The sequence below is a fragment of the Leptodactylus fuscus genome, chromosome 6 (assembly GCF_031893055.1).
Source record: "Leptodactylus fuscus isolate aLepFus1 chromosome 6, aLepFus1.hap2, whole genome shotgun sequence".
NCBI lineage: Eukaryota > Metazoa > Chordata > Amphibia > Anura > Leptodactylidae > Leptodactylus > Leptodactylus fuscus.
The window spans coordinates 18,064,351-18,090,265 of NC_134270.1; the positions used below are offsets into that span (position 1 = coordinate 18,064,351).

Below are 25,915 nucleotides of genomic sequence, written 5' to 3' on the forward strand. Positions count from 1 at the left end.
CTTTCTCTGCCCTGTAGAAGGGCTGTGAAGGTCTCGTGGTCAGTCTGGTTTTATCCCACAGTATTAGATGTTTTCTACTTGTGTAATGAGAAAGGTGGAGATGGCAGGATAAAGCTGACCATAGACATGACATGTTGTCTGGATCTTCTCACACTTTTCTGGCTATGGAGGCTGCTGGTTGGAATAAGGAACCAACATGGTGGATTTATCCAGGAGACCTGCAGCTATTTGGTCAGATAACTCCTGCTGTCATTTTTGGTGGTCATGATAATGAATGATCTTTTCTTCACCTATAAAACATCCCACATAACTTCTCCATCCGTCTGGTGACTTTTACAATATTTCTTTCACAGTTTTTGTATCTGGGTGAAGATCTGAACATTATTAAGGTTCCAGAGACATATGTGAGGGGTGATCAGGAGTGTAAGGAGGAGATTCCTACAGGTGACCGCCCAGGTGAGTAGTGTCCACTAAATAGGGGCCTGTTTGTTTGACTGATTTATGGGTTTCCCTTTTTTAACCTTAATCAGTCACTATCCGCCATCAATCACTGAAGAAGAGTTTGTCGATTTTTAGAGTGAGATTAAATAAGTTTATAATAGAGACCCTTCCTCTAATTTGCAGAAGTCATTTATTTATATAAAAAAGATATCAAATATTACATATCTGTGAGTGGCAAAACTATGTGAACCTTTAGTATCATCAGATAATTTGAAGATGAAATTAGAGCTCAGTGTCTTGAGTCAATGGGATGACAATCCAGTTTGAGTGGCGATATGTTTAATTATAGGAAGTCTGATTTTCACGACATGTTTCTGAACTGTATCATGGCTTGAACAAAGCCGATTTCTAAGGACCTCAGAATCAGAGTTGTTGATGTTCATCAGGCTAGAAAAGTTTACAAAGCCATCTCTGGAGTTTGGACTCCACGAATCCAGTCAGACAGATTGTGTACAAATAAAGGAAATTCAAGACTGTTATTTCTGTCCCCAGGAGTGGTCACCCAACAAATATCACACCAAGAGCAAGGCCAATAATAGTCCAGAGGTCACAAAGTAACCCACGATAACATCTAAGCAATTAAAGGCCTTTCTGACTTTAGCTAATGTTAATGCTAATAAGTGACCACCAGGAGGACACAGAACAACAATGGCGTCCATGACAGAATTGCAAGGAGAAAACGGCTGCGCACTGAAAAGAACACTGATGCCTGACTGCAGTTTGTTAATGATCACCTGGACAAGTGATTGGAACAATGTTGTGTGGACGGATGAAACCAAAACAGAGCTTTTTGGTTTAAAGAGGACCTTTCATCAGATCAGGCACAGGCAGTTCTATATACTGCTGGAAAGCTGACAGTGCGCTGAATTCAGCGCACTATCGGCTTTCCCGATCTGTGCCCGGTGTAAAGCGCTATTGGTCCCGGTACCGTAGGGCTTTAAAGTCAGAAGGGCGTTTCTGACACTTAGCCAGGGACGCCCTTCTGCCCAGCAGCGCCTATCACGCTGTGCTCTAAGACTGGGGAGGAACGCCCCCTCCCCTGCTGATAATACTCGTCTATGGACGAGCTGTGTGAGCAGAGGGAGGAGGCGTTCCTCCCTGCTCCACAGTACAGCGCGATAGGCACTGCTGGGCAGAAGGGCGTCCGTGGCTAAGTGTCAGAAACGCCCTTCTGACTGTAAAGCCCTACGGTACCGGGACCGATAGCGCTTTACACCGGGCACAGATCGGGAAAGCCGATAGTGCGCTGAATTCAGCGCACTGTCAGCTTTCCAACAGTATATAGAACTGCCTGTGCCCAAATCGGTGAAAGGTCCTCTTTAAATGAGTAGTAGAACAAGGAATTCTAAATTATACCAGCGAATTCTACAGGATAATGTCAGGACATCAGTCTGTGAGCTAAATCTCAAGAGATCATGGATCATGCAGCAAGAGAACAATCCTAAGTACATCTGTTGTTCTACCTAAGAATAGTAAAAGAAGTAGAACTCCTAAAACTAAGAGTTCAACATGTGCAGAGGTCATTCATATCACTAAGGCCTACACCTGTCTGCACATGTCTTCAGAAAATTACCAGAAAAGGAATGAGGAAAAAATCTGCTTTGAAGCTGGAAATGTTGAAAAGTATCATCCTATAAAATGTAGGGATTACACTCCGTGGAAAGCAAGTGAACTCCTAAACCTTATATATTTGTTGAAAGTAGACAATCTGAAGATTACATGTGTCCCAATGGGTTATCAATAGCCACATCCACCTTCATGCAACTTTATGACAAACACAAATAATTTTTTGAAAATATGCACTAAAACACATAATTGCACCTAAAACTCATATTCAATCTCACATTCACACACAAAATACGTTTAAAATAATAGCTTAAGGTATAGACAATGTGTATATATACTATATGTACCGCAAACATCAACTACAACAAAAGCTCAGACTCTCAAAAACACTAATATAGAAGATGAGCAGGATTTTGCTGTTATTCACTACTATGTTAAAAATATGTACTGCACCTAGCAAACTGTGACTGTGACACCAAAATCTAACTTTTTTGAGTACACAGCATTCCATATATAAAAACACAACTTAATATTTTGTATACATAACCATCTTCATGCAACTTGGCGGGAAAAACAGAGTACAAGCAAAAATTGCACAAAAATTCAAATTTGCCACTAAAGTGTGTCTCAAGCAATCCCTTTCTGCAAACAAAATGTAGTTTCCAAAAAACTGCAATATGTGAGGAGTTCATACATACCATACATGTATATATTTACAGGGGCGGGTGTTAAAGAAACGCTAAAATCTCAGCAATGTGCCAACCCATTTTGTGCATGCAAATTAAATAGGACTTTACATAATTTTTTTTATTTTCTATCCCCCTATAAAAATGTTAGCAATTTATACGTTCATATCTAGTGATAATAGTTATTACTATTATTTTAGTGTGTAACACATATCACTAGAGATGTATTTTACTCTAGAAAGCTCAGGTATGGACAGGACAAGGTTTGGGTGAAATGTAAAGTTTATTCACGACTTTGTGTGTGTTGTGTAAGTGTTTTGTGCGACTTTTTGGGGGCTGCGACATGGACAAAGGTAAACTTCTTGGTGACAGCACCAATAAACTTTCTGATTATGTTCAGAGGGTAATAAATAAGAATACCTCTCTAGTAAGGCTCAGAAGGGTATTACATTATCCCTCTATGTGACAATCAGAGAAAAACGCTGTCTGGAATTGAGATCTGCAATAGGATCTGATAGATTGTCATCTGTTTTGTCACCATTTTTCTTTGCTGAATTTTATATCAAGTACTATAATTAAATATACTTTTTATATGGAAATATAATAAAGTCGCAAAATAATTTTAAAGTCATATTATACACAAATAATAAAATCAGTTTTTGTCTTGGCAGATGACTGTACCTGGAGCTCAGAGGGACATCTCATATCTTTAGATTATAAAGCAGATGGTTGTGGTATCACACAAGATACATATGAAGAACATGTCATTATTCCAGATATACCCTCAGCCCTTCACAACAAAGATCTATCATCTGATCTTTCTATACAGGTCCTATCTTCACATTCATCACAGACTGTGAATCAAAGTAAAGACCACAGACAGAATGTTAAGCATCAGAGAAGTCGTACAGGGGAAAAGCCATATTCATGTTCAGAATGTGGTAAATTTTTTACAAAGAAATCACATCTTGTTACACATCGAAGAATTCACACGGGGGAGAAGCCATTTTCATGTTCAGAATGTGGGAAATGTTTCTATCAGAAATCACATCTTGTTACACATCGAAGAATTCACACAGGAGAGAAGCCATATTCATGTTCAGAGTGTGGGAAACGTTGCAGTGACAAATCAGCTCTTGTAAGACATCACAGAATTCACACAGGAGAGAAGCCTTTCTCATGTTCAGAATGTGGGAAACGTTGCAGCGATAAATCAGCTCTTGTAAGACATCACAGAATTCACACAGGGGAGAAGCCATATTCATGTTCAGATTGTGGGAAATGTTTTAACCATAAATCAGCTCTTGTTATACATCATAGAATTCATGTAGGGGAGAAACCATATATATGTTTAGAATGTGGGAAATGTTTTTACCAGAGATCACATCTTGTTACACATCAGAGAATTCACACGGGGGAGAAGCCATTCTCATGCTCAGAATGTGGAAAACTTTGTAGCGATAACTCAAGTTTTGTTAGACATCAGAGAATTCACACAGGACACAAACCATTTTTGTGCTCAGAATGTGGAAAACGTTTTTATCAGAAATCAGATCTTAGTAAACATCAGCGAATTCACACAGGGGAGAAGCCATTCTCAGGCCCAGAATTCGGGAAATTTTCAAAATCAATGTAATTGTGTATTGTGGACCATGATTTATAATGTTATTCTTGTTTTGTTCTGTTTCCTATTTATTTTTTTCTTCCAGCTCAGGTACTTTTGCATTAGTTTAGCTCTTGCTCTTCGTGTGTTCCTATATCTCTACATTCCCATGTAATAATGTGAAATGCAGTCCCATGTAATTGTTAAAATTTTTTCTCAATAACAGAAATGTGATACAATAATAATGGATCATTTACTGAAACCTGATACAAGGAGATGATAATAATAGGTACCGCCAAATAAATATCACCTTCAATGACTGAGTAATTGTCCTAAGCAAAAGATTGACATAACCAATGTCACAATACATTTGTATCTTCCCTCTGGGTTTGTCCTAGTTTTTATGAATTTGCAACAAACAGAGCTGAGGATTGCTCCTGTGATTTGTGTTGAACCCTAGTAATGGAGGAAATAAATTTTTTCTTGAAAATGATACAGATTTTCACAAAGATACAGGGTTAGGTAGGGAGGTATGGATGATTTTAAATAACGGTTACACACTCATTTTTCAACAAAACTCAAATTTTATTTTTTCAATGTGTAGCTTGGATGTTGCCATTACAAAAATCAAAGAAAAACAAAAGAAAAAAGAAATTAAAACATTGATTATGGCCGAAAAATTACATCTGTTAAATGGCATCCGTTTTTGTCCATACACTCCTGTAGACGTTGTGAGAAATTGTCCATACTCCTCTGAAGCATTTCACCGCTCGAATTTCTTGTGTTATTGCTTCACTCAGGGCTTCAAGTGTACGTGGTTTGTTTATGTAAACTCGTGCTTTGAGGTATCCCCATAAAAAATAGTCACAAGGTGACAGGTCCGGTGACCGAGGAGCCCACTCCACATCTCCACGCAACGAAATGAGGTGAACTGATTGTTCCGACATGTGAAGAGTACGAGCATGCTGTACTGCCAAACGTCGAGAGCTGGCTTCAACTGCTTGACGCACCCTTTCGATGCTCTCCTGGGTCCGTACCGTTCGGTCACCTCTTTGTGCAATTCCGGGTCTCAAAGAACCTGTTCATTGAAAGTTATTCACCCACTTCATTATCGTGTCAAACTTCGGAACACGACCATGACGGCCAATGTTGAAATGATTCCTGAAACGTCTCTGTGTTTGAATGACAGAACGGCCCGTTTCAATAAAGGTGTTTACACGAACACACGATGCTCTATTGACCACGTCTCCATTGCTATGAAAATGGCGGCTCCTGACGAGCAGATACCCCCACTCTTTATCCACCAAAGGTATCCCCACCTTGCATGGTGCCCCGTTCAAATCATCCATACCTCCCTGCCTAACCCTGTATAACTATACAACTATATCACTTCCTCCCTGTGGACTCTTCATACTATCCTATCTTGGGGAATCTTAAGTTTCCTCCGGGAACATCCAATAAGGTATTCCGCAACTGGCATCACCATGGGTTAAATTGAGTGTGCCACTGTGATAAATCTGGAGCATTTTCAGACTGCTTAAAGGGGTATTCCCACGTCGCATACTCACCACTCTTCGCTGCTGTAAATTCTTCTTTCTTCCTGCTTTGTTACATCATTGGTGGGCGGGGTTACATATGCAAAGCCAGCGGCAAGATGCTGCTGGCCCTGCGTGCGCGCTCATAGATGGTGAGACCAGTCAGTTCCCCAGCCTTCACAATGCAATACAGACCCGGCATCCGCTGTAATAGAGAGGCGGATGCAGGGGAGTGTCAGACGCCGACACATCGCTACGCTCCTGCCCTGCATGAAGCCAGCAGCGGCAGGAGTGATGCTGCTATTCCGGAGGGGGGAGGGGAGCGGAATAGCAGCATCGCTCCTGCTGCTGCTGGCTTCATGCAGGGCAGGAGCGTAGCGATGTTGCAGGCACCCATGTCGGCGTCTAACACTCCCCGGCATCCGCCTCTCTATTACAGCGGATGCCGGGTCTGTATTGGCAGCCCCTTCCCCCAAAGTACAAACTACCCCCCCCCTCCAGGCTCGCTCCCATGCACTTATCCCCTCCTCCCTCAGTGCAGCAAATACATCACTTGACTTATGAGTCAAGGGATGTGTCAAGAGAGAAATGAATAAAGTAAGATAGTGGACAAACAAAGCAGTTTTGCTGAAGCAATGTATTTAGGAAAAGTCTTACATCCACATTAACAAGCAGTATAGATAGGATCCTTGTGATGGGACAACCCCTTTAAGTTTGCTCTAACCATTAGTAAATCTGGGCTAAAGCATGTAAAACGTGTACAAGGCCAATACTATGTTATACGCATATACACACACAACTCTGTTCTATCAACTTTAATGAAATAAATTTTTTGAGATTTTTCTTTCATTTCATATCCACTGGCTAACACGGTACAAGGATATTTTTTCTATCAACTGTATACACACAACTCTGCCCCATACATGTCATACACACAAAGCTCTGCTCCATACACATCATACACACACAACTCTGCTCCGTATACATCATACACACACAGCTCTGTTCCGTACACATCATACGCACACAGCTCTGCTCCATACACATCATACACACACAGCTCTGTTCCGTACACATCATACACACACAGCTCTGCTCCATACACATCATACACACACAACTCTGCTACATCCACACTGTAACTACATCCTGATCCGGTCACGTACACTTCAGCTCATCCAGCACCGACCACAACCAGCACAGCAGAGTCCTGTATACACTGAGCAAGTAACCCCGTAAAATCTCATCATGTGATCACTTGACTCCTCCCACATGTGACTGATCACATGACTGTGACATCATTACAGGTCCTGTAACCCAGAGGAAGTATATATACCGTATATACTGTATATAGTATAGTGTACAGCTGTACAGGTGGAGGTATGTGTGTGCGTATATATATGTGTATATTCCCGGCATTGTCTGTTAGGATCACAGGACTGCATGTAACATTAACCCCTTCATTTATTATCAAATCTATTTTTGCAGATTTTTTTTATTTCTGTGTTCTAAGGGACAGCACTTTTTTCACTTTTGTAGTCATTTGGGGTTTTGACTTATTCATTAATTTTTATTCACATTTTATTTTGGAGGGGAATGACAGAACAACTTCACCATCATTGTTTCTCTGTGTGTTCTTGTTATTTTTTATGCCGTTCACTGTGCGGTAACATAGGGCTCAGTCACATCCACAACAATCATGGACTTGATACCGAGCCCTCTATTATAGAGGGCACATGTGGGGAAGATTTGCTTCACTTTGCAGTCCATGCAGCTTCCTTAAAGACTATGGGTCATGTGACCATTGGGGCATATGAATGGGAATGGTGGAAATGTCCTACACTTTATTATCTCCTCACATGTGTTATCTTAGTATCTCCATGTCACGGGATGGTTAGAGTCTATACTATAGGCAATGTGTAATATATATTTCATGTGGAATGTATTCTCTAACCTGTTATATACATCAATGTGTAGTTGGCTGATTAGGGTCTAGTGTGTTAGCACATTGTATGCAAATACCTCTAACCAGTGAGGACAATGGGTGGAGATAATCTGATCAGTGTCTCCAAGAAGATGTTGGATGGTGCATTGTCCATAGTAGACAGGGAGTCTGCTCTCCTTGGTATAGGTGAGGGGGGAAGGATCTGTGACTCAGCCCTTCCCACCCACAGATATAGGTGTAACAGTCTTAGTATATAGTTGTAGCTAGCAGTTAGTATGTGTTAGCCGGCCTGTGCACAGCTCTGTAGAGAGCCAGGATTTAGTTACAGGACCAAGGAGCCAAAGCTATCATTGGATTGTGACTTCTGTGGACTTATTGTTATTACGGTTGATGTGACCGCCGCCGGCTACTAACTTTGTGGATTACAATAAATTGCTGTTGTCTCCCGACCTCTTGCGTCCGTGTTGATTCAAAAGACCATCCGGAGGAAGACGTATACCTTTGCTCCGTGACAACTGGTGGCAGCAGTGGGATCAACAGCGGACAGCGAGATGGACTACAGCAGCTCAGCGATTAATGGAGCCACAACCTCAGAATACAGGAACTGGACTATGGCAAGTCTACAAGTAAGGGCCCGGGAACTAAACCTGAGTTACCAGGGAAGAACGAAAGAGCAACTGATCGAGGCACTGGAGGAGATGACCCTGCAAAGCGACCATGAGGAGGGCTGCCCCCAGGAGACAGTAGAGATACAGGAGTGGCAGGTACAGACCCAAAAGAGCAGATGGGTTGTTTTGTATGAGGAGGAGTTGGCAGTGCTGGGGCTAGGAGCAACTGCAGAGCAAAGGAGTAGAGCATTACAGAGGGCTCAGGAAACGGAGAAGGAGGAACAGAGAATGGCGCATGAAAAGGAAAGAATGGCGCATGAAATGCGAATGGCTGAGAGAACTACGCGGAATTATAATCAAACGTCGACCCCCAGCCCAACAGTGAGAGAACCACCATATGTGTCCCATAAACACTTCAAGACCTTTGATGAAGCGGCTGGGGATGTTGATGGATATTTTCAGGACTTCGAACACCAGTGCCACCTGATGGAAGTCCCAGAAAAGGATTGGGTCCGGTATCTGGTGGGGCACCTACGAGATGGGGCTGCGGAAGCTCTCAGAGCCATGGACCCTAGTGATCAGCGGGACTATGAGGCCATTAAAAGAGCGGTGCAGAAGTATTATGCAGTCACTCCAGAGACCTACCGAGTTCAGTTCCGCTCTTTGTCTTACAATGGGGGAAGCTCCTTCCACATGTTCGCCCACAAGTTGAAGCAAGCATGCAAGCGCTGGCTAGAAGGAGAGGAGGCTGTCACAGTTGATAAGATCCTCCAAGTCATACTTAAGGAACAGTTCTTTTCCCAGTGCCCCGCTGAGATCCGTGAGTGGGTGCTGGAACGGAACCCAGTCACAGTTGAGCAAGCTGCTTCCCTTGCAGATGAGGGCCTGACCATCAAGCCGCAGTGGAAGAGGTTGTTTGCAGAGGAGCGGAAAACTACCACAGTCCGCCAGACACCCTTCATCCAGCCACCCACCTTTCGTGCCCGGCCTCAGGATTACAATCCCCCCTCTACCCCTGCCCCAGCCCATCGGCCTCCAGCTATGAACAACCCTGTCCCTAGACAACAACCTACTGGAAGAATGCTAGAGCGCAGATGTTTTGGGTGCGGGCGGCCTGGACATTTGCAAGCTAGTTGCCCTGTTAACATGGGGGCACGGGCCACCGTGGCATCCCGGCCTATTCACTACCTGGGAACCACCCCTAGGACAGAAAGTGTGGCCCCATTTCCAGATGACCCCATGAATGACCCATCTGTTCCACCTCCAGGGGTCTATGGGATTCAGCCTTCCGCCACACATCCCGCAAACCTTCAGCGGAAGCACTTGCAGGAGGTCCTACTGGATGGCCGAACAGTTGTTGGATTCCGGGACTCGGGAGCTTTCCTAACGGTAGCGGACCCCCGAGTGGTTCGACCCGAGGCCCTAGAGGAGGGCCCTGGCCTTTCTATCGAGTTGGCAGGAGGTACTCGGAAACGTATTCCTAAAGCTACCGTGGAACTCGACTATGGTTATGGACCAAAACGATGCACAATTGGTGTGATGAGCGGGCTGCCGGCCGATGTTCTGTTAGGCAACGATGTTGGAAATCTACAGTGCCACTTTGTGGGAGCAGTGACCCGAAGCCAAGCTCAGAGAGACGCCAACATGGATCGACCGGATTTTCTGCCAGATGCCAGCCCTTCAACCCTACAACTTTACCATTCAGTACCGCCGAGGGAACCAACACCAGAACGCGGATGGGTTATCCCGGCAGGAGGACATATGAGCTATAGAGACTGATGTGCATTCCCCAATTTACCTGTGTAGGCCAATTGTGTCATGCACATGTTTTGAGAGGGGGAGGGGTTGTCACGGGATGGTTAGAGTCTATACTATAGGCAATGTGTAATATATATTTCATGTGGAATGTATTCTCTAACCTGTTATATACATCAATGTGTAGTTGGCTGATTAGGGTCTAGTGTGTTAGCACATTGTATGCAAATACCTCTAACTAGTGAGAACCAGTGAGGACAATGGGTGGAGATAATCTGATCAGTGTCTCCAAGAAGATGTTGGATGGTGCATTGTCCATAGTAGACAGGGAGTCTGCTCTCCTTGGTATAGGTGAGGGGGGAAGGATCTGTGACTCAGCCCTTCCCACCCACAGATATAGGTGTAACAGTCTTAGTATATAGTTGTAGCTGGAGTTAGTATGTGTTAGCCGGCCGGTGCACAGCTCTGTAGAGAGCCAGGATTTAGTTACAGGACCAAGGAGCCAAAGCTATCATTGGATTGTGACTTCTGTGGACTTATTGTTATTACGGTTGATGTGACCGCCGCCGGCTACTAACTTTGTGGATTACAATAAATTGCTGTTGTCTCCCGACCTCTTGCGTCCGTGTTGATTCAAAAGACCATCCGGAGGAAGACGTATACCTTTGCTCCGTGACACTCCAGTAATTGTATTTTTTTTTTCCATTCAGGTTCCAAGAATACAAGATCCTCTCTCTAAGTTAATTATTTTTAGTCATCCATCAAGGATGAAGGGAGACAGAGATAAGATGGCAGAAAGTATAATAACTCTCACTCTAGAGATCCTGCACCAGCTTACTGGAGAGGTGAGAGATTCTGATGATGTCACATTACATCATTCTTATCTATAGTAATAACAGATGATATGACTGGAGAGGTGAGGGACTCTGGGAATGGATGGAGTGATATTTATTAATGTGTCTCTCCATAAACAGGATTACACAGTAGTGAAGAAGACCTCTAGAGGGCGCTGTCAGGCTCCTGTATCTGAAGGATGGGGGAGAACCCTGAGCCCAATCCCAGGGCCTCCACCTCACCCCCTGATACTTGAGGAGATCAATAGACAGAAGATTCTAGATCTCACCAACAAGATGATTGAGCTGCTGACTGGAGAGGTGACACTACTGAGAATGCTGGGACATTATACAGGAGCGCTATGAAGGGATCTGGTGATGACTGTATCATTGTGTTGTCAGGTTCCTATAAGGTGTCAGGATGTCACTGTCTATTTCTCCATGGAGGAGTGGGAGTATTTAGAAGGACACAAAGATGTGTACAAGGAGGTGATGATGGAGGATCAGCAGCCCCTCACATCAGCAGGTAATAGACATGACTAAATACACACGGCCTCTCATTATCTGTATGGAAAGAATGAATTCAGTCCCTGTATGTGTTTCCTCCAGTTCCATCCAGTAAGAGAACATCACCGGAGAGATGTCCCAGTCCTCTTCTACCACAGGACTGTAAGGAAGAAAATGTCCTCCAGGATGATCAGGTAGATGGAGATAAGGTGACATAAGATCTTCCTCTGCCCTGTAGAAGGGCTGTGAAGGTCTCGTGGTCAGTCTGGTTTTATCCCACAGTATTAGATATTTCTACTAGACTACTGCAACACCCTTCTCCATGGACTCCCAGCAAACACCCTCGCCCCCCTCCAGTCCACCTTAAACTGCGCTGCTCGCTTAATCCACCTCACCCCTCGTTCTTCATTGGCTGCTTCTCTCTTCCATTCCCTCTACTGGCTACCTATAGCCCAGCGAATTGAGTTCAAGCTACTAACGCTAACATACAAAGCCATCCACAACCTGTCCCCTCCATATATCTCTGAACTAATCTCCCGCTACCTGCCCACACGTAACCTCAGATCCTCCAATGACCTCCTGCTCCGCTCTGCTCTCATCCGCTCCTCACACAACCGTCTCCAAGATTTCTCTCGTGCATCCCCCATACTCTGGAACTCCTTACCACGACACATAAGACTGAACCCCACAATCACAGGCTTCAAGAAGGCCCTGAAGACTCACCTATTCAGTTAGGCCTACAATCTCCAATAACACTATCACTGCACCACCATCTGTACATTCTCCCCCTCTCCTTCTGTCTCTACCCCCCTTCCCTCATAGATTGTAAGCCCTCGCGGGCAGGGCCCTCTACCCCACTGTGCCAGTCGGTCACTGTTAGTATTATATCTACCTGTATATTCTGTGTATTGTATGTAACCCCCAAATGTAAAGCACCATGGAATTAATGGTGCTATATAAATAAATAATAATAATAAAAATACTTGTGTAATAAGAAAGGGGGATATGGCAGGATAAAGCTGACCATAGACATGACATGTTGTCTGGATCTTCTCACACTTTTCTGGCTATGGAGGCTCCTGGTTGGAATAAGGAACCAACATGGTGGATATATCCAGGAGACCTGCAGCTATTTGGTCAGATAACTCCTGCTGTCACTTTTGGTGGTCATAATAATGAATGATCTTTTCTTCTCCTATAAAACATCCCACGTGACTTCTCCATCCGTCTGGTGACTTTTACAATATTTCTTTCACAGTTTTTGTATCTGGGTGAATATCTGAACATTATTAATGCTCCGGAGACATATGTGAGGGGAGATGAGGAGTGTAAGGAGGAGATTCCTACAGGTGACTGCCCAGGTGAGTAGTGTCTATTGCTTTGATTTTTTTTTTTTATTCAAATTTTTATCGAGGCAAAACAGAAAAAACAGAGGTTTGGCCCTTTTGATTTTTTTTCCTGCTACAGCATTCACCATACTGGAGAAATATTTTTCTAAGTTTTTAGACTATGTGTTTTTAGACACATGGATACCTCATGTGTATGTGTTTCACAGTTTGTTTTTAGTTTTCTTTATCTTCTTGGTTGATTCAAATTTTCAATTTTTTTTTAACTTTCTTTTTGTACTGTATTTATTAGAGTAGAATATAGAGCAGCTTGTAAAAGAAGAAATGCTGAGATAAGAGTCTGCGATTAGTACAGGCACTGATCATGGGCATTAGTACCAGGTCTTTGCTGTATAATAATAATAATAATAATAATAAAAGCCAAAAAGAGTTCTAGTGCACTACTGGATGGGAATGTCTAATACATTGAGTGTATGTAGCTATGAGGCAGTGTGTGAGACGGACTCCACCTAATAGCACTGACTAACGGGAGACTTTATGGTTCTCCACTGAGCATTACATGAGTAGAGAGAGGTGACAGGAGCAGTGACACATGAACCTAGGAAGGTGGTGGCTGCAAAACAGAAGAGGAGAACAGCCTGGTGGCCAAACTTTATCATCCACTGGTCCTCACTGAACCTAACTTCACTGTTAGATTGTCATGTGTTTGGTCACCATTGTCGTAGTGGAATTTTATTACATGCCTTGTAATTTTCATGGATGTTTTATATTGATATGTAATAAACTGTGAAAAATAATCTTAAGGGTATATTATATGACGATAAAACCTGTTTTATTTTTGACAGATAATTGTATCAAGAGCTTGAAGGGACATCTCCTTTCTTCAGATTATAAAGCAGATGGTGGTATCACACAAGATAAATATGAAGAACATGCCATTATCCCAGATATTCCCTCAGCCCTTCACAGCAAAGACATGTCATGTGATGATTTTATACAGGTCCTACCTTTTGATTCTTCACAGATTGTTAAGGACGATAAAAGCTGCAGGAGCATTGTTCAACATCACACAGGGGAGAAGCCATATTCATGTCCAGAATGTGGGAAATGTTTTAACCACAAATCAGGTCTTGTGATACATCAAAGAATTCACACAGGGGAAAAGCCATTTCCATGTTCGGAATGTGGAAAATGTTTTTACCAGAAATCACATCTTGTTACACATCAGAGAATTCACACAGGAGAGAAGCCATTCTTATGTTCAGAATGTGGGAAATGTTGCAGCAATAAATCAGATCTTGTTAGACATCAGAGAATTCACACAGGGGAGAAGCAATTTTCATGCTTACCTTGTGGGAAGCATTTTTATAACAAATCAGATCTTGTTAGACATCAAAGAATTCACACAGGAGAGAAGCCTTATTCATGTTCAGAATGTGGGAAATGTTTTGTACAGAAATCAGTTCTTGTTGCACATCAAAGACTTCACACAGGAGAGAAACCATTTTCATGCTTAGAATGTGGGAAATGTTTCTACCAGAAATCACATCTTGTTACACATCAGAGAATTCATACAGGAGAGAAGCCATTCTCATGTTCAGAATGTGGGAAACGTTGCAGTGATAAATCAGCTCTTGGTAGACATCAAAGAATTCACACAGGGGAGAAGCCGTTTTCATGTTCAGAATGTGGGAAACATTTCCATGACAAATCAAATCTTGTTAAACATCAGAGAATTCACACAAAGGAGAAGATATTTTCTTGTTCAGAATGTGGGAAATGTTTTTATCAGAAATCAGATCTTGTTAGACATCAGAGAATTCATACAGGGGAGAAGCCATATTTAGGCCCAGAATGTGGAAAGTTTTTAAGTTCCACGTAAGGAAATTGTATAATGTAAGATTTTTGGGGGGGTTTTTTTAGGTAATTTTGCACTACTTATTCATGTTTCCTTGCACTGGAAGTAATTTATGAATTCTCATGGAACTATTAAAAATCATTTTCAATAACAAAAATGTGATAAAATAATAATGGTCCATTTACTGAAACCTGACATGAAGAGATGATAAATAATAGACACCACTAGAGATGAGCGAACAGAGAAATGTTCGATTTGAGTAGTCGCTCAATACTCGACTGTTCAATCGAACCCTATAGTCTATGGGGAATAAATACTCATTTAGGGAGCATTCACACGGTGTTACGTGCCGCGAGATTTGGCACGTAGACGCCGCGTGACCCTTTGCGTGCCGTACACGCTCCCATTCATTTCAATGGGAGCGGGCAGCGTATGCGCCGCGCTAGTTTGCGGCCGTGCATTTATTCACGGCCGCAAACTAGCGCGGCGCATACGCTCCCCGCTCCCATTGAACTCAATGGGAGCGTGTACGGCACGCAAAGGGTTCACGCGGCGTCTACGTGCCAAATCTCGCGGGACGTAACTCCGTGTGAATGCTCCCTTAGGGGGAAACCACTATTCGACTCAGGAGGGTCACCAAGTCCACTATGACACCCCAGGAAATGATGCCAACACCTTGGAATGCAACTGGGACAGCAGGGGAAGCATGTCTGGGGGCATCTAACATGCCCAAGTCACTGTATTACGTCGGGATCCCTGTCAGCTTGCGATATGCGCGAGCTGACTTTTTCCCATAGGAATGCATTGACCAGCATTGATTGGCCGAATGCCATACAGAGTACAGCTTTCGGCCAATCAATGCTGGTTCTGCCAGAGGCTCGTCTGTGAGGAGGCGGAGTCTAAGATCGGACCAGAATGGAGACTGCTGTGAACCGATCTTAGGCTCCGCCTCCTCCGGCAGAACCAGCGTTGATTGGCCGAATGCTGTACTCTGTATGGCATTCGGGCCAATCAACGCTGGTCAATGCATTCCTATGCCGAGATGTAGCAATGCTGGCCGTGCGCTCAGCTCAGCTACTCCGGAGATTGGCCTCAACGATCAGCGGTCGGAACCAGATTGCGATCCTGATCTTTTTGTGGTGGGATCGAGGTCTCACGTTAGTTCCCACAATGCTTGGCTACTTTTCCCACAATGATTGGCCAGTAGCCAAGCATTGTGGGAACTAGTGTGAGACTTCGATTCTGCCAAAAAAGATCAGGATCGGAGTACGATCCCGATCGCTCAACCCTGCTGGCAGGCCAAGCATGCTGACAGCGTGCCCCAAATTTTTCTTGAAATTCTGTCAACTGTCACTCTACCAATACAATGTTGATGTGGCATTTGCTCCCGTACAGGGATAACTGGCAGGATCATCCAGGTTCTTTTCTGCCTCCCAAGTGTCATAAAATCCTTTCCCTTTCAGAAGATATTCTAGCTTCAGCTGGCAGGCAAGTCACATCTCCCTTTATCACCATCTTCCATTTACTGTACTACTGCTGATGCTGGCTGCTACTTCTACGCAGCTACCGCCTCTCAGCAGATATGTCCTAGAACATGGTCCATCGTATTATGCCCTGCCGAATTGCTACACATTGCCACATTTTTTCCACAGCTACCAACACTTCGGAAGACATGTCCTTCGACCTCGACCATCACATTCGACTATACCACTCTGTTGCTGCCACTTTAGTGTTGGCATAAAAAAAAATAATAATAAAAAAGTAAAAAATAAAATTTTTGCTTTCCCATTGGCTTTCATCAAGGGATTTTTGGTAGCAAAATAGAAGAATTTTTCTACAAAATTATTACTTTTTTCCAATATAACCATGTGTGCCTTACAAAACACCTTTTGCCCTAATAAAAAGTAATTTTCGAATACTCTGCTCTTCCTGGAGGGAAAAGTCCAGGCCCCGATGGCATTACGGCTAGATTTTTCAAGGCGGGCCTTCAACTCCATTTCTTCCTCTACCCCTTTCCCTCCGGCCTTCCTTCAGGTCCATGTCACTATCATCCCTAAGGAGGGGAAGGATCGCCTCCTTTTGCCAACTACAGACCAATCTCGCTACTGAACCCTGACGCTAAAATTTATGCGAAATTGATTGCCAGCCGCTCGAGCCCGTTCATGGGAGACCTTGTACATCCTGATCAGGTGGGTTTTATCCCTTGTAGGGAGGCCCGAGACAACACTCTGCGAGCCTTTTTCTCGATACATCAAGCACAGTCCACTCAGACTCCTATGATGTTGTTGTCCCTGGACGCGGAGAAGGCTTTCGACAGGGTAGACTGGAAGTTTTTGGAGGCTACGCTGACTCAAATTGGCGTTGGCCCTGCCATGCTTACTCGTATCCAGGCACTCTACAACTCTTCCCTGGCACAAGTTCGGGTTAATGGCACGCTCTCTCCTCCCTTCTCGGTTCACAACGGGACCTGGCAGGGTTGTCCACTGTCTCCACTCTTGTATGCGTTGGTTATGGAACACCTATTAGTGGCCCTCCGGAACAACCCCGATATCCAGGGTTTGCGTGTTCATAACCGTCACTTGAAAGTATCTGCCTTCGTGGATGATGTTCTCTTTGTTACTAACCCTCTTATCTCACTCCCGTCCATCCTCAAAGAGATCGGTGCGTATAGTTTCTTCAGTAACTACAAGATCAATTGGACGAAACGTATGGCCCTAAACATCTCCTTACCTCCGTCGACCCTCCAAGCTCTACGATCCTCTTTCCCTTTTTCGTGGTCCCCGAATTCTATTCGATATCTGGCGGTACAGCTCCCCTGAAACCTCGCGGATATGTATGCCCTGAACTTCCTCCCGATTTTGCGCACGTTGTGGGCGGACCTTGGGCGGTGGGACACCAAGGGCCTCTCTTGGCTGGGGCGTATCAATCTCCTGAAAATGAATGTCCTCCCCAGATTGCTGTACCTTTTTCAGACGGTCCCTGTATTCATGCCCTCATGTTTTTTTGCGACGATCAATAAGGCCTTTAACAAATTCATCTGGTCTTCGGGACCCTCATGTATAGCGCATAATGTCCTGACCAGGCCCAAGCATAGTGGGGGTCTGGCGGTCCCGGACTGCTCGAGCTATTTCCTGGCAGCTGTAGCTGCGCGTATTCTAGATTGGCATCACTCTTCGTGTTCCAAACTCTGGGTTGCTCTGGAGGACTCTCTGAGCCCTATTCCTCTCACGGCGTTTCCTTGGCTTCACGAGAGGTTTTGGACTGATGACAAGGTACACCCACTCCCCTATGTAGCGCGTCAGATTATAGGAATCTGTCGTAGGTATAGTGCCTTGCGATTGCTTTTCACTAATGATGGCCCGCTGTCTCCTATCACGGGCAACCCATATTTTCCTCCGGCGTTTTGTTCCCAGTTTTTGCTCGGTTGGATGGGCTCTCCTGTCCTTCACTTCCAGCAGGTTACCTCAACCTCCTCGCTCATTCCTTGCTCTGAACTTCTGGCCCAAGCGTCCTGTCCTGATACTGGCTATACAGTTGTACTTCTTTGTCCTGGTAGTAAGCGTTCCTCCTGTTCTGATTTCCTGTGCTTTGACCCATTGTCTTGACCTTTGCTTCTGCCTCCTGATTTTGTGCCTGTTCCTGTTAATGACCCTGGCTTGCTTCTAGACCTCTGCTCCCTGAACTCGGCTTTGTACTTCACTACTGCTCCTGTTACCAACTCGACCTCCCATTTGGATTTCCCACAGTACTGCATTGTCCTTTGGTTGACGATTCGGACCATATGACTATGATTTACTCTCTGCTGCCACTCTGCTGCCTTCTGGACCCTTGGACCAACGTCGCAACCCGAAGCATCTGCTGATAAGCGATCTCAGCATCTGGTTTACTGTGATTTGTGGTGCGCTGTGTTTTTGGTGGTCCCTGACCCGTGCCACTCTGCCCAGCAGTGTAGCCAAGGCCATCCCCACCATCTGGGACTCTAGTGAACACCATTGTGATGTTGGAGTTGGTATGGCTCAGGGGGTGTTAGACATATGGCACCATGTTTACCATTTTTATTGGTGTATCTAATGCTGGTCCTCAGTTTAGCTCCAAACTGCATCTGATATCCTAACACCTTGCCTAATAACTGGAAAAGGCACATTATCCTGTCCTGCTCTTGGCCAAACTGTTTGCCTGGCTCATATGAAAAGCATCAAATATTAAATTTGGATGTGTTTTTGGCCATCCGTGGCTTGAGTCACAAGGGTCTACGAGCAGTATTAGCCAACGCCATGGCCTTAGAAGACAACTGAACCTGCTGCAAGGAAGCTTTGTTCAGAAAATCAGCACCTATGTCATGAATGACAAGTCATCTCGAGAAATTCCAGAATCAATATCTTTCCATAACTGGAAAAGATCCGCACATACAGTACAGACCAAAAGTTTGGACACACCTTCTCATTCAAAGAGTTTTCTGTATTTTCATGACTTTGAAAATTGTAGATTCACACTGAAGGCATCAAAACTATGAATTAACACATGTGGAATTATATACTTAACAAAAAAGTGTGAAACAACTGAAACAACTTATATTCTCGGTTCTTCAGAGTAGCCACTTTTTGCTTTGATTACTGCTTTGCACACTCTTGGCATTCTTCCTGCTTCTTTGTTATTCCTTATTCTTTGTTTTTCTGCAACTGCTAAAAGTGCTAAGTAATTATAGAATAAGGCCTCATTCACAACTGCGTTGGTATTCCGTCTGGGGGAGTCCGCACAGGGACCTACCCCCCGAATGGAATACCGAACGCAACTGCAAGCGGTGTGCCGGTGAAAGCACATGGACCCAATAAACTATAATGGGGTACGTGTGCGTGCCGCCAGATCTCCGCAGGGATCATGCAGACAGGAAAGTAGTTCACAATCTACTTTCCTGTCCGCATGATTCGTGTGGGCAGCGCGCAGCAAGCACATGGACCCCATTATAGTCTTTGGAGTCTGTGTGCTTTTACTGCACAGTGCTTGCAATTGCATTTGGTATTCCATTTGGGGGACACCATGCGGACTCCCCGAACGGAATACTGAACACAGATGTGAACTATACATGACCTACACTGCTGAATCACTTCTGGCACACAAACAGCGGTGGAAGACCTAACCAGCACCATGAAACTCCAGAAGATCAAAAACAGAATGGTGGAGTAATTTGAGACGTCATATCTACCAAAGACATGAATGGCATTTTCAGGTCTAACTGAAAATGCCACTGGAATTGAAGCTGGAGCTTCCCAAGGTGCAAGTGACGCCCTGGGGAACGTCAGCAAAAAAAAAAAGAAGAAGAAGAAACCCCCATCAGCAGCTCAATAAAAACCAGGTATAATGTTACAAAAAACTGGAGAAGGAAGAATTTCCCCCCCACAAACTGTCCCACTGCACAGAACAGAAAGAAATACCATGGGGGGGGGGGGGGTTCTTCCTTCCTTATATTGTGTTGGGGAAGGGGAGGTTCAATTGATTAATTATGCATATTAAAGGTTCCCTTCTGTCCTGCCAGCACACAGGGGCAGAAATAACCCCATCATTGTGCTGCTGGTTGGACGTAAACACTACTAATGGGGCATCCTTAAAATTTAAAAGGTTATTTCCATTTCAGCCTTTCATCTAACACTCTATTCCTGTATAAATATGCCTGCCTTCATATAGTGTGTTATACCAGCCTGATGAAGGGACCATTCTAGTAGTTCCCGAAAGCTCGCAATTTGTCATCATTTTTTAAGTTAGCCATTAATAAAGGTATTGACTACTGAAGGCTTTCATGATTCATGAGATGGGAATAGTCCTGTCTCTACTTCCCTGATGTGGCACTTAGAGCCAAATGAGGCTGTTTAACATCGTTTCTTTAACTCCTGTAGAGGAAAATAGGAGTAACTTTATGTAACTCCTGAGGTTAAGCCCTTGCCAATGATTGCCATAATATTACATTTTGCTGCGTGAATAGTTAATGTTCTGTATCCATGTTACAGAAGTAAGACCCCTTGGACCGTAGGGCTGACTCTAACTTGAGGAAAGTTTATTCCACTACCTCCGCCCAGGCATCCGTGGCCATAGCTTCCATCGCTGTTGCAGACTTCCCCTGCACCCGCCTGTCCCTGTTAGAGCAGGACATTGACTCCGGGGTCAACAGGGACGATATATTGACATCCATGGGCAACCTACATAGGGCGGTGGATTATTTGGCTGAGTCTTCTCGACATCAGCTGAGACTCGCCTCTAAGTCAATGGCGCTGGCCACGGCGACCAGAGGGCCCCTCTGGGTGAAACCCTGGCGGGCGGATCTCACCTCCAATGCTGTCCTGTGTTCTCTCCCTTTCGAACCCAGGAGAGTATTTGGCCGAGGGCTGGACAACCTTATGGAGGGCCTATCAGAAGGAAAAGGAAAATCTCTGCCCCAGGCGTCTAGGGGAAGATTCGCCCCTCCTAGAGGCAGAGGGTCGTCATCCGGTTACAAGCGCCAACAATCCCAGCGGCGCTCAAGGGACCGCCCCAGAGGGTCTGGACAGGGTAATCCCAGGGAAGACCCGAAAAGAAAGCCTGAATTTTGACGTGGGACAGCTCTCCGTGGCCCCCATCCCTGTCAGAGGATGTCTCCTACATTTTTCAGAGGCATGGAGCACCCATATTCAAGATCCTTGGGTGCTGAAGATAATTCATCTAGGCTATTCCATAGAATTCAACCATCTACCTCCCAATTGGTTCATCATCACCTGACCTCTTCCTTTATCCCAACAGTCCATCTTGGAGGCCTCGGTCGCCGAGTACGTTTTAAAAGGGGCCCTGGAAAGGATACCTCTTCTAGACTGCGGTCGGGGTGTATATTCCCCCATTTTTCTGGTCCCCAAAACTACTGGGGACTGGAGAATGATAATAGACCTGAGGTACCTCAATCGCTTCATAAGGAAAAAGTTGTTTCGAATGGATTCCGTGGACTCCGTCACATCCTTCCTGCAACCAGGGAGGTGATGGTCACACTCGACCTAAAGGATGGCTACCTCCATGTCCCAATAGCCTGTCCCCACAGGAGATTTCTCAGGATTGCCATTTACATGGCCGGCCACAGGGAGCACTCTCAATTCACAGCTCTGCCTTTCGGCATTTCCTCCGCCTCATTTGTGTTCACCAAGGTGATTGCTCTGGTCGTTGTGGCCCTCAGACTCCAGGGCCTCTTCATCGTTCCTTATCTGGACGACTGGCTGATGAAAGCTCAGTCTACTGCTGCTCAACAGAGCCATCTCCTTCCTACAAGATTTAGGTTGATTGATCAATTGGGAGAAATCCAAGATCGTACCGTCCACCCGAAGGAACTTTCTCGGATTCATTTGTGGATTCGGAAGCGATGCAGATCTTCCTCTCCAGCCCAAGGAAGTTAAGGATAGAGGCCACCGCGCGCTTCCTGTTTCGGACCCGGCGAGTTACCATCCGCACCGCCATGAGAGTCCTTGGCCTGATGTCATCCTTGGCCAGGGCGGTCCCTTGGGCTTTATGGCATTTGCGTCCCCTCTCCACGGGAACTGCACAAATTCTGCCTTTCTCCCAGTACCCGTCTTTCCCTCAGATGGTGGATTCACCTAAAAGACGAGAGGCCCTCGGTCCCGACAGTGTGGACCCTGTTGACAACAGATGCATCCCATCTGGGATGGGGAGACCATCTGGAAAACAAGACTGTGGAAAGACGATGGAGAAGACTGGAGCTGGGGACGTCCAATCTCAAAGAACTCAGGGCAGTTTATCTGGCCCTGCTCCACTTTGCTCCAGATCTGAAAGGCAAGTCAGTCAAAGTCCGGTCAGACAACATGACCATGGTGGTATATATATAAACAAGGAAGGTGGCACCAGATCCCCAGCCCTACTGAGAGAGGCGAATCTCATCTTCTCCTGGGCAGAAAAGAATCTATCCCAGTTATCCGCTGTTCACATCAAGGGCTCCCTGAACATAGTAGTGGATTAGCTGAGTCGGGGTATTACCGTATCAGGAGAATGGTCTCTCAATCCAGACGTATTTCAACAGATCGTCCAGAGATGGGGTCTCCCGGAGGTCGATCTTACGGAAACCGACTCGATGCCAATGTAGGGACCTTCTGCTCTCAGTATCAGAAGGACAATCCCTTGGATGCCCTGTCCATCCCGTGGAGGTTCAGGCTGTTCTACATCTTCCCTCCGATTCCTATCATACCGAAGGTATTGTTAAAGATAAGACAGGACCAAGCCTTGGGAATCGCCATAATCCCGTTCTGGCCAAAAAGGGCTTGGTTTGCTCAACTCAAACAAATGAGTTGAGGCATATATTAGAGGCTTCCCCCCCCTCCCAGACCTGGTAACCCAAGGAGAGCTGAGATGCCAGAATCTGAGGAGCCTCAACCTAACAGCCTGGAGGTTGACCAGTCCCTATTGAAAAATAGAGGACTGTCTCAAACCGTCTTGAAAACCCTTGCTAGTGCCAGGGCAGAATCTAATAACAACTATCGTAGGATTATTAAAATCTTTAATGTCTGTTGTCTTCAACATGAAGTGGACTCTGCCGAACCCCCAACTGGGGCGATCCTGGACTTTCTTCAAAACGGCCAGACAGGGGTCTGGCTGCAGCCATATTGAAGGTACATGTAGCCGCTCTGTCCGCCTATCTGGGGAGGCGTTTGTCTCAGGATCCGTTAGTGAGCACTTTTATCAAGGGAGCAACTAGGCTGAGACCGGTTGTTACTACCCCTGTCCACCAATGGGACCTTAGTACGGTCCTTACCACATTATTTGTATATCCATTTGAGCCCCTGGAGGAGGTCCCACTTAAGTTCCTAACTTATAAGGTGGCCTTTTTGTTGGCAATAACTTCTGCCAAGAGGGTCAGTGAGCTGCAAGCTATGTCATCAGAGGAGCTGTATATCTCCTTTTCTGATCACCTGCAGCTCCTTTTCCTTCCAGGGTTTAGGCCCAAGGTCCCATCTACAGCGAGTATTAATCAGCTGATTTCCCTTCCAGCCTTTTTTCCCTCTCCCTCCTCACCTGAGGAGGAGAAATTCCATATGCTGGACTTGGTGCGGTGCTTACGGATCTATCTACGTCGCATGTCGGAGAACCTCCTCATTAAAGGAGTATTCCCACGTCGCATACTCACTACTCTTCGCTGCTGTAAATTCTTCTTTCTTCCTGCTTTGTTGCGTCATTGGTGGGCGGGGAGATGCTGCTGGCCCTGCGTGCACGCTCATAGATGGTGAGACCAGTCGGTTCTCCAGCCTTCACAATGCAATACAGACCCGGCATCCGCTGTAATAGAGAGGCGGATGCCGGGGAGTGTTAGACGCTGACACGGGTGCCTGCGACATCGCTACGCTCCTGCCCTGCTATTCCGGAGGGGGGGGGGGGGAGGAGGAGCAGAACAGCAGCATCGCTCCTGCTGCTGCTGGCCTCATGCAGCGCAGGAGCGTAGCAATGTCGCAGGCACCCGTGTCGGCGTCTAACCCTCCCCGGCATCCGCCTCTCTATTACAGTGGATGCCCGGTCTGTATTGGCAGCCCCTTCCCCCAAAGTATAAACTACCCCCCCTCCAGGCTCGCTCCCGTGCACTTAGCCCCTCCTCCCTCACCCCTGAGAGCAGCAGATACATCACTTGACTTTTGACCAGATAAGTCAAGGGATGTGTCAACAAAGAAATGAATAAAGTAAGATAGTGGACAAACAAAGCAGTTTTGCTGAAGCAATGTATTTAGGAAAAGTCTTACATCCACATTAACAAGCAGTATAGATAGGATCCTTGTGATGGGACAACCCCTTTAATTTTATGGGAAAACAGAAAGGGGTTAAAGCCTCTGAGGCTTCAATATCTCGGTGGGTTACAGAGACGATTAAAGCCTCCTATACCTCCCAGGGGCTATCTCTGCCAGCCTTTCTTCAGGCTCGTTCAACAAGGGCAGTATCTACCTCTTGTGCAGAAAGCAGAGCGCTATCTTTAAACCAGATTTGCGCTGCTGCCTCATGGTCCTCTGAATCTACCTTTATATCCCACTACCGGTTTAAGAACCATGTTTTGGATTCTACGGCCTTTGCCCAGACGGTGTTGAGCTCTGTTGTAGAGTTATCCCACCCAAAAAAGGGGATTACTTGCTATCTCCCCACATTGTCCCGCTGGTACTGTCAAGTCTGAGAACATGAATCAATATTCTTATACTTTATGTTGTATGTTGTGTTTAGCAAATACAAATTTTTCCTGAATGAAGTTAATCAGCTCTGAGACAAAGAAAGGAATTTCCAAGATGGAGCTTGATTCCTGTTTGGCACACCCTGTAACAGAATTCCACAGACTGGAGCAAGGAGGTGTCTGGCTGGACATTGAAGTTTGGAGCCAATGGGAGATGGACAGCAGCTCAGGAATGTCAGACAAACTCCTGTATTAACCCCTCCTTTCCTTTGTTGTATAAGTGTCTGAGTTTTGAATAAACACCAGAAGTGCTTCTTGGAAGGGCTGAGATAGAGGGCATGGGCTGGAGATGAAACGGAACACTGTGTCTGTGTCATTCTTAGCATCGTGCACGCATGCTCTTTAATTTGGACTGACTGATTGACCCTGTATTGTCGATTCACGACCCCGACAGAATGGACGACAGGGAACAAGGGATTATGAAGATAATCTTGTCTCCCTTAGTCCTAACAGCGGCACAAGAGTTCCCACCCAGGGAGTAATATCTTAATGTATGTAACATATGTTATGATTACTGTATTACTTTTGTATAAACACGCAGGGGGGAGGTTCTTGTGCCCTCTTAAAGGGCAAGCCATGTACTTATTGGCTAATTAAAATATTCTGCCTGTCCTACCAGCACACAGGGGCAGAAAATACCCCACATTGTGCCGCTGTTAGGACTAAGGGAAACAAGATTATCTTCATAATCCCTTGTTGTACTGTCCAACTAATGCTTATGAAGCCATGGAATGGCAGTCGCACCAAAAAATTCCTTGGAAGTGCAAGACTTGAACAGATGCGTGAAATCCAAACCTGGAACCATTGGAAGCACAGAACAGGCCCGAACACTCAAATCCCTACCCAAGGGGATCTGGGGAGAAACTCTTGTTGTCTATTGTTGTTGTTGCATATATTTTTCTGGTCCTAGGATTTAGGGCTGGGCCTCTTCTCCTGCTGACATCACA

At 45.2% G+C, this 25,915-nt stretch overlaps 1 protein-coding gene and 1 pseudogene across 1 annotated transcript in view; both read left to right on the forward strand.

The window, feature by feature from the left end:
- LOC142210357 (uncharacterized) overlaps nucleotides 1–25,915 on the forward strand; it is a 341,635-nt gene that overhangs the window by 75,711 nt on the left and 240,009 nt on the right. The gene's annotated exons all lie outside the window — the stretch shown is intronic.
- The window catches only part of LOC142210348 (uncharacterized), a 257,779-nt pseudogene that overhangs the window by 10,892 nt on the left and 220,972 nt on the right, over nucleotides 1–25,915 (forward strand).